Source organism: Meles meles, chromosome 5, assembly GCF_922984935.1.
Source record: "Meles meles chromosome 5, mMelMel3.1 paternal haplotype, whole genome shotgun sequence".
Lineage (NCBI taxonomy): Eukaryota > Metazoa > Chordata > Mammalia > Carnivora > Mustelidae > Meles > Meles meles.
In genome coordinates, this window is record NC_060070.1 from 5,095,024 (window position 1) to 5,109,567 (window position 14,544).

Below are 14,544 nucleotides of genomic sequence, written 5' to 3' on the forward strand. Positions count from 1 at the left end.
ATGAGAAAAAACTTGAGGTCCTAAGAACCACAAACCTAAGCTTATAACTTGGGCAAAATTTGCACACTTTGCTGTATCCAGTACCCCCCAACTATCGCAATTTCCATTCCCCGAAGCAATAGTTGAGAAAGTTACATTTTGAATAAGAACCAAAGTGTCAGCATCCCCATTCTCTTAAGTGGTGTCAGAGCTCTTCACTTTTTCATTTAAAATCCCTCGTCTTGTTCCATCCCAACAATTAAGGATGGCCTTTCAAGTTGCCCCTCCAGTTCACAGAGCATGCTCTGGACTCCACTCTCCTCATGATCTTTGACTGTGTGAGGACCTCAAGAAGACAAGGTGGTAAGTATGGGTCAAAAAGGGGTGACCACCAACAGGACACCCCACGTCCTTATAAATGCTGACAAGTGCGTGATGCATGAGATCAGTTATTCCAGGTCTTGAGCTTTGGGGAGGACCACACTGCTGAGGGTAGAGTTAGCATGACAGTAGGCAAACCAACAAGTCATTAGACTGTTTTGTGTGTGTGTGTGTCTGTGTGTGTGTGTGTGAGAGAGAGAGCACGCATACATACACACATGCATGGACACACAATCATCATATAAATTCCTCTGCTATCTTTAAAACCTGGGATTCGCTCGTGATTTGGTCCCAAGCCTCCTCACTCTCCCCTAAAGTTTTAACACACACACACACACACACACCCACACACACTCCCAGACTCCACTGGGTGTCTGTCACTCTCAGATTTTGCCATTTTCCATCTGCATCAAAAATATGAGCACCCCTTGCAATTTGCCCAAATCCTGGTGTCTCTACACAAGTAATTCCTCGTCACACCAGGGTCGGGAAACAGGCCTTCCTCTGCCATCGGTAGGATCTGCTGCTTTTTCTCTACTCGTGTAGGGCTCAGAAGGAATATTATTTAAGTCTCAGCTCATGTAGTCATTAACTCTTTAGGTGATCTGTATGTTCAAAGTCGGACTGGCTCGTAGCTCTAAAGAAGACTGAACTTTAAAACATTTACAGCCATGACGTACCATCCCCAGGATAATTTAGAAAATTTCAGTCTTTGCTGGCAACACTCCCAAAGCTGGGCTCAGAGAATCAGTCCTCTGTTTATAAAAGAAGTGCTGGTTGAGGCTCCTCCAGTCTGGGGAGGAGTTTTCGTTTTGCTGCTTTGTCTTCCTGGCGTCTGTTCTGCAGAGGATGGAAGACAAGAAAGAACTCTATCCCACAGCTCAGCCCCTCCCCCGCTTCTAGGCAGCACACTCTCCCGCTCAGCTCAGGCTGTGCCTTGTTTGGTACCTTGCAACAGAGAGAGAATAGTTTGTATAAAAAGGAGTGAATTTCCAGAACATTCGTAGTTAGGAGACATCTCCTTGCCAGCTCCACCGTCCGTCTCCCGTGTCAGACCCTCTGGGGCACTTGCCTTCAAATCCAGACAGTGCAAAGAATTCGAACTCACTGTCCTGCTTGGCAACTGAGGACACAATTTCCAGTCCACCAGCCTGAAAAGCCGCTAAGCAACTGTCTGGTCCAGGACTCTGAAGGACTCTTTCTACCTCCTGCCTGAAAACCTAAACGGCCCTTAAATAATCCTCTCCAATTTTCATGGCTCCATTCCTCTGCATCACCGTTCATCTGCACAGAGTTCTCCAAACCTGAGCCGCCCAGCAGAAGGCTAAGGTCCCACATTCAAGTGACTTTTAACATAAACATATAACATAATTGTTATATCAGTTGAACTCAATGTATAAAATCTGATTTCCACACCCTTTCCAGAAGCATTGATGCCTGGAAATAGTTTCTGAGAAAATGGAAAATATTAATAAAAATCCAAGGATCTCAATAACTTCTAAGGAGCAGAGGCGTTTTGGGAGAAAGGGTGTTTGGGCAGAAAGTTGGGAGCTGAATTATCTTGAGAAGAGGGTAACGAGATACCAAAAACATACTTGAATATCACATAGTGTGAGCTATGTAAGTGCTGACCACTCACATGAATATTTTTACTTGTGCCCTGTCCTTCCTTGTTCTTGAGCACTGTCCTCTGTGACACAGCCCTATCGAGTGAATGAGAACCAGACTCTGCATTTCCTTTAGGTCGAAACGAGTAAATTTCATCCCTAAATGTTCCTGAGCTGCTTTACAAAGCTCACACGGCTTTTCCTCTCATTGGCTTGGATCTTGCGGGTAATTTATTTAAAAGACTTAATGGGTCCCGTATGGCTGGAATCCATTTTAATTTCTAAATTGACCACTCTTCTCAATTGAATTTAAAAATGAAGAGACTAGATGTTTCATTCTGGAAGAGTGACCTCATCCACTCACCTTGGCCTGTGGGTCTTGACAAAGCCTGGTTCCTAGGCAGCGTCCTTGACCCTGCTCCTCAGGGTCAGTCCCATAGAAAATGTCTAACAGATACCCCGAGCCTTCATGTTTAGTCATGATATTGGTGAGAATCCAGTCATCCAGAATGACATCCTAGAAACACCAGTGCTGAATGACACTGACTGTGTGCAAAGCAAGGTGTTGACAATCCCAGAGACTACAGGAAGAAATCAGGGTGACCCCTGCCCTCAGAGAGTTCACAGCACATTAAGGACATAAGACATCACCAAATTAATGCAACGAATCAAAGCACCATGAAGTCTAGAATGAGAGAGTAAATAAAATCCACGCACACGTAAAGAAGAGTAATTTCAACGGAAAAGATGAAAAAGGTGTAGTTGACATGAAACTTTCAGGCTCAGAACATGGGGTGCCCTGTCTGCCTCACCACGTGACCCAGACTGTAGAGATTGGGGGTCAGTGGGTCTAGGGACACCACGGCCACTCCATACTGACCCTGAATGAGGTTGGACAGCATGGGTCTGGGTGGCTCCTAACACACACTCAAGGAGGTTTGGTGAAGCTTACCAAGTGCAAGAGGTAAAATCAGCCTACCAAGACAAGGAGAATGTGGTCCACCCCAGGTTTTTTTCAAGACTTTATTTATTTATTTGACATAGAGAGAGAGAGAGAGAGAGAGAGAGAACACAAACAGACAGAGGGGCAGGCAGAAGAGGAGAGAGAAGTGGGCTTTCCAGTGAGTGGAGAGTCCCACAAAGGACTCGATCCCAGGACCCTGAGATCATGACCTGAGCTGAAAGCAGAGGCTTTAACCCACTGAGCCACCCACGTCCACCGCATATTTTGACAGTTCTTTATCCTTCTATCACTAAAGCCTGAAAATAATGGCTTGTCTAATTCCCAAATGTCAGGATGGGTCAGACAAGCTTAGCAAATTATTGAAATCTCTGCTGTATTAAGTATGGAAAGACCCATGGGGTGCCTGCGTGGCTCAGTCATTAAGCATCTGCCTTTGGCGCAGGTCATGATCCCAGGTTCCTAGGATCGAGTCCTGCATCGGGCTCCCTGCTCGGCAGGAATCTTGCTTGTCCCTCTCCCACTGCTGCTTCCCTGCTTGTGTTCCCTCTCTCTCTGTATCTCTCTCTGTCAAATAAATACATAAAATCTTTTAAAAAATATATGAAAGACCCTATTACATGAATCATGTCTGTTTGTAATGCAATTTTATTCTTTGTCTTTAAAAATTCTTTTATTATAAAAACAATTCTTTTATTATATATTCTTCTAATTATACATATAATATGTTCCAATGTACAATGCTAATAAAATATGCTAAAAGTATAACAAGACAAATAAAATCATCTGCAATCCCCTCACCCAGAACTGAACATTCTTTTACATTACGGGTATATTTCCTTCTAGCCTTTACTTATGAAAAGTTATAACTGTTTCCATACAAGTGCTGCTGGAGGTTAGCAGTTAGCCATGCTATATCCTGCAGTTTTAAACTGGAAAATGTAGCAGAATATACATGTCCACCAAGACAAAAAAATAATACATAGTAGGTAAAACGAAATGTAGAAAAATATTTGTGTCATATGATATTCCTAAGGACAAATATGTGGTAAAACATAACACATAAGATATTAAAAATAAAGTGGTTCTTCAGTGATAACTAGAAAATGGGTGTGATGCAGGGCTGAATTTCTTTAAGGAGAAACATCTCTTGTTAATCAAACCCAGGAGTTCTCTCCAACCAGGCTCTGCCCTAAAGCAAAGCATCCAGAAGAATGGAGGCTTTACCCAAGGACAGAGCCTCAGTCAGTCCTCCTCTGTCAGCTCAGATGAAGAGCTGGAGGTGAGCAATCAGGAAACACCACAGGACACTTGAGTGAAACCAGTCAGCTACCTCTGATTTCTCAGTCCTCGAATGGCCAGGGCCATGAGCCACCTCCAAGAACTACTTCCTGGAGAGTTGCGACTCACAGTGCACATTCCAGGGTCCACTCAGGACTTTCTCACAGAACCCCACGAGCTCAGAGAGACTGTGTGTAGGTAATGCGCTGAGAAGCTCTTGTACCAAACGTCTGCTGACAATAGGCTACAGAGCACCAGTGGGAAGTGGCTGGAACAGAAAGGTCCCTCCTCTTCCCAAGAACTGTCCCCCCCAACCAACACTGACTTTTCAACTAACCCATCAAGGTAGAGCTTCTGGGCCAGCCATTGGCAGCCTGGGCTGGAAGGTTCATTACCGCACCCAAATGTTTGATTAAACACTGGTCTAGATATTGCTGTGAAGATAGTTGTAGATGACATTAACATTCAAATCAGTATTCTTAGTGTAAAGCAGATTGACTCTCTATAATGTGGGTGGGCCTCACCAAAACAGTTGAAGGTCCAAAAAACAAAGACTGACCTCCCACAGGAAGAAGGAATCCACCCCCAGATGGTCTGCAGACTGTCGGCAACATCAACTCTTTCCTGGTTTCCAGCCTGCTGGCCCACCCTGCAAATCAGATTTGCCAAGCCCGCAATCATATGAGCCAATTCCTAAAAATAAGTTTCTCTCACTCTCTCCCCCACAAATATGTGTGTGTATGTATTTCAAATTTAAAGCCATGAGCTATAAAATTGCTAAATGTAAACTTCCAGCAATACTTTTGTAGAACCATTTATGTGACATCAAAATTAATTTTTCATAAGTAAAGGCTAGAAGAAAATATACCATGATATAAAGAGATGATCGTTTCTGGGGGAGGGATTTGCAGGTGACTTTATTTTCCTCTCCTTCTGCTGTAATTTACTAACATCATACATGAGCAATCAAAAGAACATATTAATAAGGATAATTTTTTAAGACAAAGAATATATCCTGGATATCAACCTTGTTGCATGGAGCACTGGGTGTGGTGCAAAAATAATGAACACTGTTATGTGAAAAGAAATAAAAAAAAAAAGAATATATCCTATCAGTTCCATTTCTCTGGAAAATGCAGACTAGTAAACCCTGCCAGGACCAGCATTTCTTGGCACTCATTTCTCCTTCTCCAAGCGGCCCAGCACGATCCCCGTTTCCAGCACAGCCCACAGAGGTTGGGACCTGTTGGCAACAACAGCAACCCATGCTAACATTTCCGTGTCACTGGTGACAAAAATCGGGTCTGAAGTTCGGATGACTCCCTCCAGATCCCAGATACGGGGGGAAAGAAAGTGACTTTCCCCAGACCAAGGCTCCCCAACAGCAGAGCGGGGCCTTGACCCTGGGGGTCCTACCTCCAACAAGACCAGGAACTGGAAGGCATGTTGTCTCTGCTCCCCGCACCCCGGGGGGGCTGCTCATCCTGAGGTCTCTGCTCTCCTGGCGCATGTGAGATGCTGGGAGCCCAAAGGGAAGAAATGATGTTCTTGAAAATACCTTCAGTGTTTCTGGAACAGTTCACAAAGGTCATTCATACATCACAGAATTTCTTTCTTTGCCAGGAAAGAAGAGGATGCCAGGCACCTAGAAAACATTGGTTCATAAACTCCAAGGAGGTATCGCTGGTTTTCATTTCTCCACCTCATCCCTTGCTTCTATCCTCAGGCCTATTACCTCAGCCTAATTCCAGAGTGGAAATAAAAGTTGCACAGAAAGTCTGAGCAAAGTCACTTGCAAAGACAAAAAACCATGAATATCCTTGTTCCCACAGATTCAATCACTAGTGCAAGACCTAAGGAGCTTCAGAAATTTAAATCAGACTGCACAATTAATGACCAGAAACTCCAATTTCATGTTAATTAGTTTTAATTAAAAATTTTCTCTCTGCTTATCTACAAGGGCTTATTGTCAGCATCCCAGCAATCTCATCTTCGAATTCTCTGCATCGTACGCTTTACCTTTGCAGCTGAACATTAAAACAATTCTCTGAACGGTACCTGAGTGGCCCATTCGGGGCAAGCAGAAAGCAGGTAATAAGGCAAGAAGAGGAATACAAGAACACATGTTGTAAGCTACACAGGAAGTCGACACCCAGACGGCAGGACAGTTCTTTCAGAGTATCCAGGCATTAGCCAAGTTTCCCATCCTAACACGACATAAGACACTTACCCACTTCCCAAGGTGACCGCTGCAATGAGATGGGAGCGTCAGAAATCAAGGAATGGGAAGGTTATAAAGGAAACCGCTTCTGCCGTGTTGTAAGCTCCACCATCCCACCCTCCAAGGAACGACTCGAGGGAAGCATCTGTTTCTGGGCATCTGGGTAGCAGAGAGCTGCCTGGCAGCATAAAAGGACGAGAGGAATCTGTTTGTTTGCGGATAAGAAGCAATTCTGTGAATAGCATGGAAAGGAATTGGTCACTGCATTCACGAGCATCACGCAGGAGACCACAAACAGACAAAAGATGCTAATTCACCTCTCCAAACAACCTCATACACTCTCAGCCACAAGTCTATTTTATAAACATCATTATTTGTGAAAATTTCACTCACATCCGTTTTGTGGAAGGGCCAGGAGAAACATTCATTTTAAGTCTCTCGAATAACCCAGAATGTGAGCAGCCAATATTCTCAACGACACGACTGTGCCTGCCTTCAGTAACAGACCCGTCCTGCTTCCAATCAAAGCTCTCTCTCAGGGTTTATATGCATCCACTCCATTTTATCGTAGTTTTGAGTGTTCTGTCAACTCAGCCCTACCGGTGGAATTAGTTTCCCCCTGAGCACTCAAGTCGTGATTCTTGGAAGGTAACAGCTGTGGGCCGATGGATCCTATATATTTCTGTGGAAACTACCGTTGTTTGGAAGGTCAGTCATCAAATGGGGCTCATTTTTCACCAGAGACAAAGGCAGTGCCAAGGTCTTTTCAATTTGTATGGAATTAGGCTAGTTTTAGAGAAGTGATAGTATGAACACCTGGGTAGTTTCCTTTAAAAAAAAATGCATTTGAAGATTTATATCTTTAAAAACCATGAAACATTGATCAAGCAGTCAAGTGTTAATGACATTTGTAGAACAAATGATAAAGCGAAAGTCACAGTTATTTGTTAAAAACAACAAAAAGATCCTCATTAAGGAGATCTTATTATTTCAAAATTTACTATTTACATGAGAATTATTATAATAATGAGATAATAAACTACTAAGGTTAGAGAGAGAGGTAATAGTGAGTGTAGTAAAATAATGCTTTTTACTGTATGGTGGTTAATTCAGGAAAATTCAGGGAAACTTGCCGCTATGGCTATGAAAGGTTGAAAGCCATGTTTCAAGCATGGAAATGGGCTCACGATGGAATTGCTGCTTTCATTATGGACCCTTTTCTTCTTCTTTAGACAGGTTAGCTTGCTTGCGTATTTCTTGCCTTACCCCGGCCTGTCACTTTCCTCAGACAATCAATGTTTACCAACTGACATAATTCTATTCATATCTTTCTGCGTGGGTCCTATCATCACAGCACAAGCATATATATCTATTCCTCTAAAATGTTTCTTTTCATCAATGCTTTATAAAAATGTAAGACTTATCTCTGCCTTTGGCATCTCTCGCTTACCCACTGTGTCCTGGAAATCCTCTGTTCTCTGGTTTAGGACTTCTTTTTTGGAGCTGCCTAAGTAGTCCATGGTACTGAAACACTATCAAATTCTGGCTCCTCAAAATATCACCAGACCAATCTGCTGATCAGTCAAAGCCAAGCTTATGGCATAGTGAGGTATGGGGAGCATCAACCCAAAAGAGTCTTTCAACACCTCCAAAAGGGAGGACAAAGTAAGGATATTGGTTGAGATTTTGATACTGGGCTTAAGGTGAATCTTTCAATTTGGAGACTTTGTTAGGTTGGGTAAGAATCAATAATATTAATTTTCTATTTCCAGATTTTGTAAAATGGCTTAGCTTCTAGAAAATTTGTTGGGCATGCAACAAACTATGCATATTGAAATTGGGCAATTTTATAAGTTTTGACATACATATATACATGTATGAAACCACCACCACAGTCCAAATAGTGAACATATCCACCACTCCCAAAAGTTTCCTCTTGTTTTTTGGTAATCATTCCTTCCCACCCCTGCCCATGACTCCCCCTCCCAGGCAACCATGGATCTGATTTCTGTCAATGTGGATTCTAGTTCCTTAAGTGGAATCATAACACATGTACTCTTTTTGTCTGTTATCTTTCACTGGCACTATTATTCTGAGATTTATTTGCATTGCATGCATCAATAATTCATTCCCTTTGTAGTTGTAAAGTATTCCATTGTACGGATACATCAGAATGTGTTTATCCACTCACCCAGTGAAGGTCGTTTTGATTGTTTACAGTTTTGAATTTCTACAAATAAAGCTGCATTAAACATTCATCTATAAAGACATATGCTTTCCTATCTGTTTGATAAATACCCATGAGTGGAATGGTTGGATAATATGGTTGATATTTACCTTTTTAAGAAACTGCCCAAGAATACATAGATGGCTAACAGACAGATAAAAAGGTGCTCAGCATCACTAATCATCAGGGAAATGCAAATATAAACCAAACCACAGTGAGATATCACCTCGCAGCAGCCAGAATGGCTAGGACTGAGAAGACTAGAAATAGTGTTGATGAGGGTGTGGAGAAGAGGGACCTTGTGTGCTGTTGGTGGGAAGGTAAAGTGGTACACCACCCACCACAGAAAACAGTATAAATGTTCTTCCAAAAATTAAAAAGAATTGCTATATGATCCAATAATTCCACTTCTGAGTATTTACCCAGAGGAAAGGAAAACACTAATTGGAAAAGATATATTCACGGCAGCATTATTTATAATAGTCAAGACACGGAAGCAGCCTAAGCATCCATCCATAGAGGAACAGATAGAGAAGAAGGTATACACACACACACACACACACACACACACACACACACAGTGAAATATTACTCGACCACAAAAAGAATTAAATCTTGCCCTTTGCAACATGGATGGACCCAGAGGGTACTATTATACAAAGTGAAATAAGTCTCACAAAAAGGACAAAGACCATACGATTTCACTTATATGTGGAATCTAAAAAATAAAACCAGTGAACAAACACATGGACAAACAAATAGAAACAGACTCACAAAGTAAAGTGGTGGTTGGCAGAGAGGAGGGGTTGGTGGAACAGGCAAAATGGGTAGAAGAGACTAAAAGTCACAACCTTCCAGTTACAAAATAGATAAGTCACGGAGATGAAAAGCACAGCAAAGGGAATATAGTCAATAATACTGTAAAAACATTGTACAATGACAGATGATGCCTATACTCACTGTGGTGAGCACTGGGTGATGTACAGAACTGTTGAATAACTGTGTTATACACCTGAAACTGTACACCCGTGTTGTACCCCTGAAACTAATATAACACTGTGTGTCACCGGTACTTCAATAATAAAGAGAAAGGAACTGCCTGAATGATTTCCAAACTTGTTATCGTTTTATATTCCCACCCATGTAGTGTATGAAATTTCATTTTCTGCATATCCTCACCAACACTTGATAGGACCAATCTTTCTAATGTGAGATATTCTAATAGGTGTGTAGTGACACCTCATTGTGGAGCTAATGTCACTTCCTCAATGGCTAATAATATAGAATGTTATGTTGTCACAGAGCAAAGTGTTCTGTAAATGTTAAATAGGTCCTAATGATTGATATGTCTACTATTTCTTTGATGACTTTTTATCTACTTATTCTATTAACTTCAAGAAACTGTTATGGAAATTTTCTACTGTAATCGTGGATTTATTATTTCTTTTTGAAGTTCTTCCAATTTCTTGTTCATATATTCTGAAGCTCTGTTATTAGGATCATAAACATAATTTTTAGGCCCTTTTGACTAACTGTCCCCTTTAAAATAATAAGAAAAAGAAATGACTTTCTCTATTCCTGGTAATATTCTTTGGTATCCTTGGTATTAATACAGACACTGAAGCTTTCTTTTGATGGGTCTTTTAGCATGGGACTATCTTTTTCCAGTCTTGCATACTTAACCTATTTGTGCCTTTAATTTTCTTGTGGACAACTTATAATTGGACTTTTCTTTTCATTCAATTTGACAGTCTCTGCCTTTTAAATGGGGTGTTTAAATCATTTACATTTAATGTGATTATTGATATGATCAGGGTTTAATCCGTCATTTTGCTCACATCTGTTCTTTCTTGTCCTTTTCCTCTTTTTCTGTATTTTGGACTAATTGAATCTCTTTTATGATTCCATTTTATCTCTTTTTTTTAATTCATTAGTTACTCTGCTCTATTATTTTGGGGTTGCTTTAGCATTTACAGTATATATAATTTATCGCAGTCTACTTTCAAGCAATATTATACCATTTCATGTACAATTAACAAATAACATGGAGGACATGGGGAGATGGAGAGGAGAGGGAGTTGAGGGAAACTGGAAGGGGAGATGAACCATGAGAGACTATGGACTCTGAAAAACAACCAGAGGGTTTTGAAGGGGCGGGGGGGGTGGGAGGTTGAGGAACCAGGTGGTGGGTAATAGGGAGGGCACATACTGCATGGAGCACTGGGTGTGATGCCAAAACAATGAACACTGTTATGCTGTAAATAAACAAATAAAAAAAAGAGAGAGATTTAGAAATCATACACTTCAATTTCTGCCCTGCCTGATTTTGAGCTATTACTTTAATACATTTTATCTTTTCATATTATAGACCCTGTAATACATTATTATTGTTTTTGTTTAAGCAGTTAAGTATCTTTCAAAGAGAGTTAATAATAAAAATTCCTGTATAGGGGTGCCTGGCTGGCTTAGTCAGAAGTACACGCCACTCTTGCTCTCAGGGCTGTAAGTTCAAGCCCCACATGGGTGTAGAGATTACTTAAAAATAAAATATTAAAAGGGGCACTTGGGTGACTCAGTTAAGTGTTGGACTCTTGATTTCGGCTCTGGTTATCACCCCAACAACATGAGCTGGAGCCCCACATCAGGTTCCACACCAGGTGTAGAGCCTGAGATTCTTTCTCCCCCTCTGCCCCTCCCCTCACTTCACTCATACATATTTTCTCTCTTCCTCTTAAAAAAAAAATCTTAAAAAAAATATAGTCCTATATATTTATCCATGTTGTTATCATTTCTTGTGTTCCTGATTCCTATGTATAGATCTAGATTCCCATCTGGTATCATTTTCCTTCTGCCTTAAAGGGCTTCCTTTAATCTCTGCTAGTTTGAGTCTGCTCGTGCTGAACACTATCAGGTTCTGTACGTCTTGTTTTTCAAAGCTAGTTTTTGCTGAGTATAGATTTCTAAACACTTAAAAGCATTTTTCTTTCAAGACTCTGAAGATGTTGCTCCTCTGTTTTCTCATTTGCAGTGAGAAGTCAGCTGTCATTCTATCTGTTCTTCTGTAGACATCAGGACTTTATTCTGGCTGCTTCTAAGGTTTTCTTTTTAGCCTTGGATTTAAGAAATTCATTTATGCTGTGCTTTGATATAGTTTTCTTCATGTTGTGCTTGGGGTTTGTTGTGATTCTTAAATCTGTGTGTTTATAGTTTTCATCATGGGTGACCATTATTCTTCAAATATTTTTTTCTATGTTCCCCCTGCTTTGAGAATTCCAATTCAGCACAAGAGGTTCAATAAGTAAACTGTACTTTGATGCTTTTCTTGTAAATGATGTGTTATGTCTTTCAGAAAGTTATTTGCAAATTTTATCTCTCTGGACAAAGATCCCTGAAATAATAAAAATGTGTTAATAAGGACATTGTCATAGTAAAGTTATGTTAAGGTGGACAATATGCTATGTGGTTATAGAGATGCTTCTATTTCTTAGTATTCTCCTTGTCATTCTTCAGCTTGCACTGAGGAGACCCTATTAATGAAACCTGCCTATTTCTGTGAAAGTTCAGTTTCCAAAACCAGCTCCCACAAAATGTCCCCAAGTATTGTTTTGGTGTAGACATTAACTTCCTTTCCCAGACATGCAAGATAAGGTTTGTTTATGTATATATTATAAAAATATATATATTTATATAAATATATATATTTATATTTCTATTTTTATATAAATATATATATATATATATTTCTAGTTGTTGTGGTGTTTGCCAAATCAAAATTCACTTACTAGTTGAGTCCAGTTACCCAGGAAATCAACTGATTTAATTAATTAATCTTCTAATTCCATCACAAGAAAGTGGAACAAAGGGAAACTGAGTAGCTCCAAAGGAAAATGTATACAATCCCACCAGTTAGTTGATCATATGTTTTAACAAGTAAATTGTAACCAGGTAGTGGGCCCATACCAAGGAATGCCTAAGAATACAAAAACTAGTATTAAGAATTGGGCCTTGCAAGTAACATAGGTCAAAGTAGCCTTAATGGGGCTGGAAAAGAAAGACAATCTCTCTAGAAAAATCGAGAACAAAAGAATGCAGATGAAAGCATGACTGTCTGTGGTTTTGTTCTGTAGATCTTATGGAAAGATGTCTCTATTTCATGCAACCATTAACCTGGTTCAAAGCTCTGGGGAGAAACTGTTTCATTCTAAAGATCATCTGCTTCTGGGGCTTTCTCAGAACCTTTGGCTTGAAGTCTCCAACAGAAATTCTTCTGTGAGTTGAGGATAAGTTTTTGCCTCTTTAACTGAGACCTATAACTCAAGAATCAGTCCCTTGGAATTTTACTATTTTAGTTGTTAATAGTGCTTAATAATATCCTTTCCTTTGAGGCTTGGGATCTGATGTCTCCTTCAGAAGAGCAGGTATCTGGGTTTTATATAGTATAAAGTCTGTCTAGGAAGATATTAGGGAAAGGCTGCTGGTACCCATTGATATAATTGGGTGTATTACATGAGTCCCTGCAATATTTGACCTTGTCCACTTGTAATAGTTTGGAACCTAGAATTGGAATTAATATTGACAAATATATGGGTCTGCTTCTTACTAATTCATGAACATTGAGTTGACAAGTCCTAGAGTCATTTGACCTTATCATTAAAGCCAGTGGTAGTACCTTAGGTCATGAAAGTTCTAGAATACATACAAGTTTTCCTGATTTGACTTTAGAATTCTCTTTGTTATTTCTTTCTTTCCTGGAGTTTCTGAGCAAGTGGCATGGTTTTGCAAACTCTTTAATAATAGTCTCAATAAAATGGAATTCCCTTGAGAAGGAAGGAGTAATTCCCCAAGTTGGGAATACAAAATCAAAAAATTTTTTTGCTATGAAGAAAATTGGAGAATTTCAGAAAGACTTCAGTCCATCCTAAAAACAATCAAACAGTGTTGAAAAGACATATTCAAAACCCACTTCAGATGGCAGATGAATGAAAGTCATTCAGAGTTGAGCGATGTGGTCCTGAGGTTTGGGCTTTTGCCCATGTCCCACCTTTACTCACCTTTACAATTTCATCACATCTCTAGTGGTGACAAGTGAGACATGGGTCAGAGACCTTCCCCACTTTCAACCTTAACAATTTGAGTAAAATTTCCCCATCAGTGTTGACTGAGTACATTGGCCATTTTTCATCTTGTGTTGGGAAATTTTATATAAAATTTTTTTTGCAAGCTTCTGTTTGAGAGTCTCTTACTTTGGAGTTGATCTCTTGCCTTCTATAATAGCCTCCATGAATCTCTCCAAAGATTTAGTCTCTTGGTTTATTATGAAGGTTAGAATCTCAGTGGGGCTGCCTGTCTGACATAAAAATCAGCCAGGACATTTCCTTTAGCTTCTGTGTTACTCCCTTGTGTTTTGTGTTGTGCTACTTTTATAATAGTCTTAGGGCACTCAGGCATTCTTTGATTTGCTGTCCACTAATTGAGGTTCCTACTAAAGTCAAGAACTCTTTGTTTACAAAACATTCAAAAATCATGCACTATCCTCAAAGTATAGCTACTTACTTACTTATTTATTCGCCTCATTTTTATTCTGCCCCATCGGTAGATTTTACCACTGGTAAGGGGTCTTTTTCTAGAGGTGAGGGGAGATTTGTTTCAGCTTAACTCATCTGATATTTTCCTGTTTCAGTCCTAAGAAAAGACCCATCAACAACCAAGAGTAAGTCTGCAGTTTCTAAAGGGGCTTTTTAATACATGTTTCAGGAGCATGGATAGTTCACAAACATAAATAAAATTCACATATCATAAAACCCATCATTTTAAAGTACATAATTCAATATTTTTAATATATTCACTGTGCTCTGCAATCTTTAGTACTATCTAACTCCACTTTTCC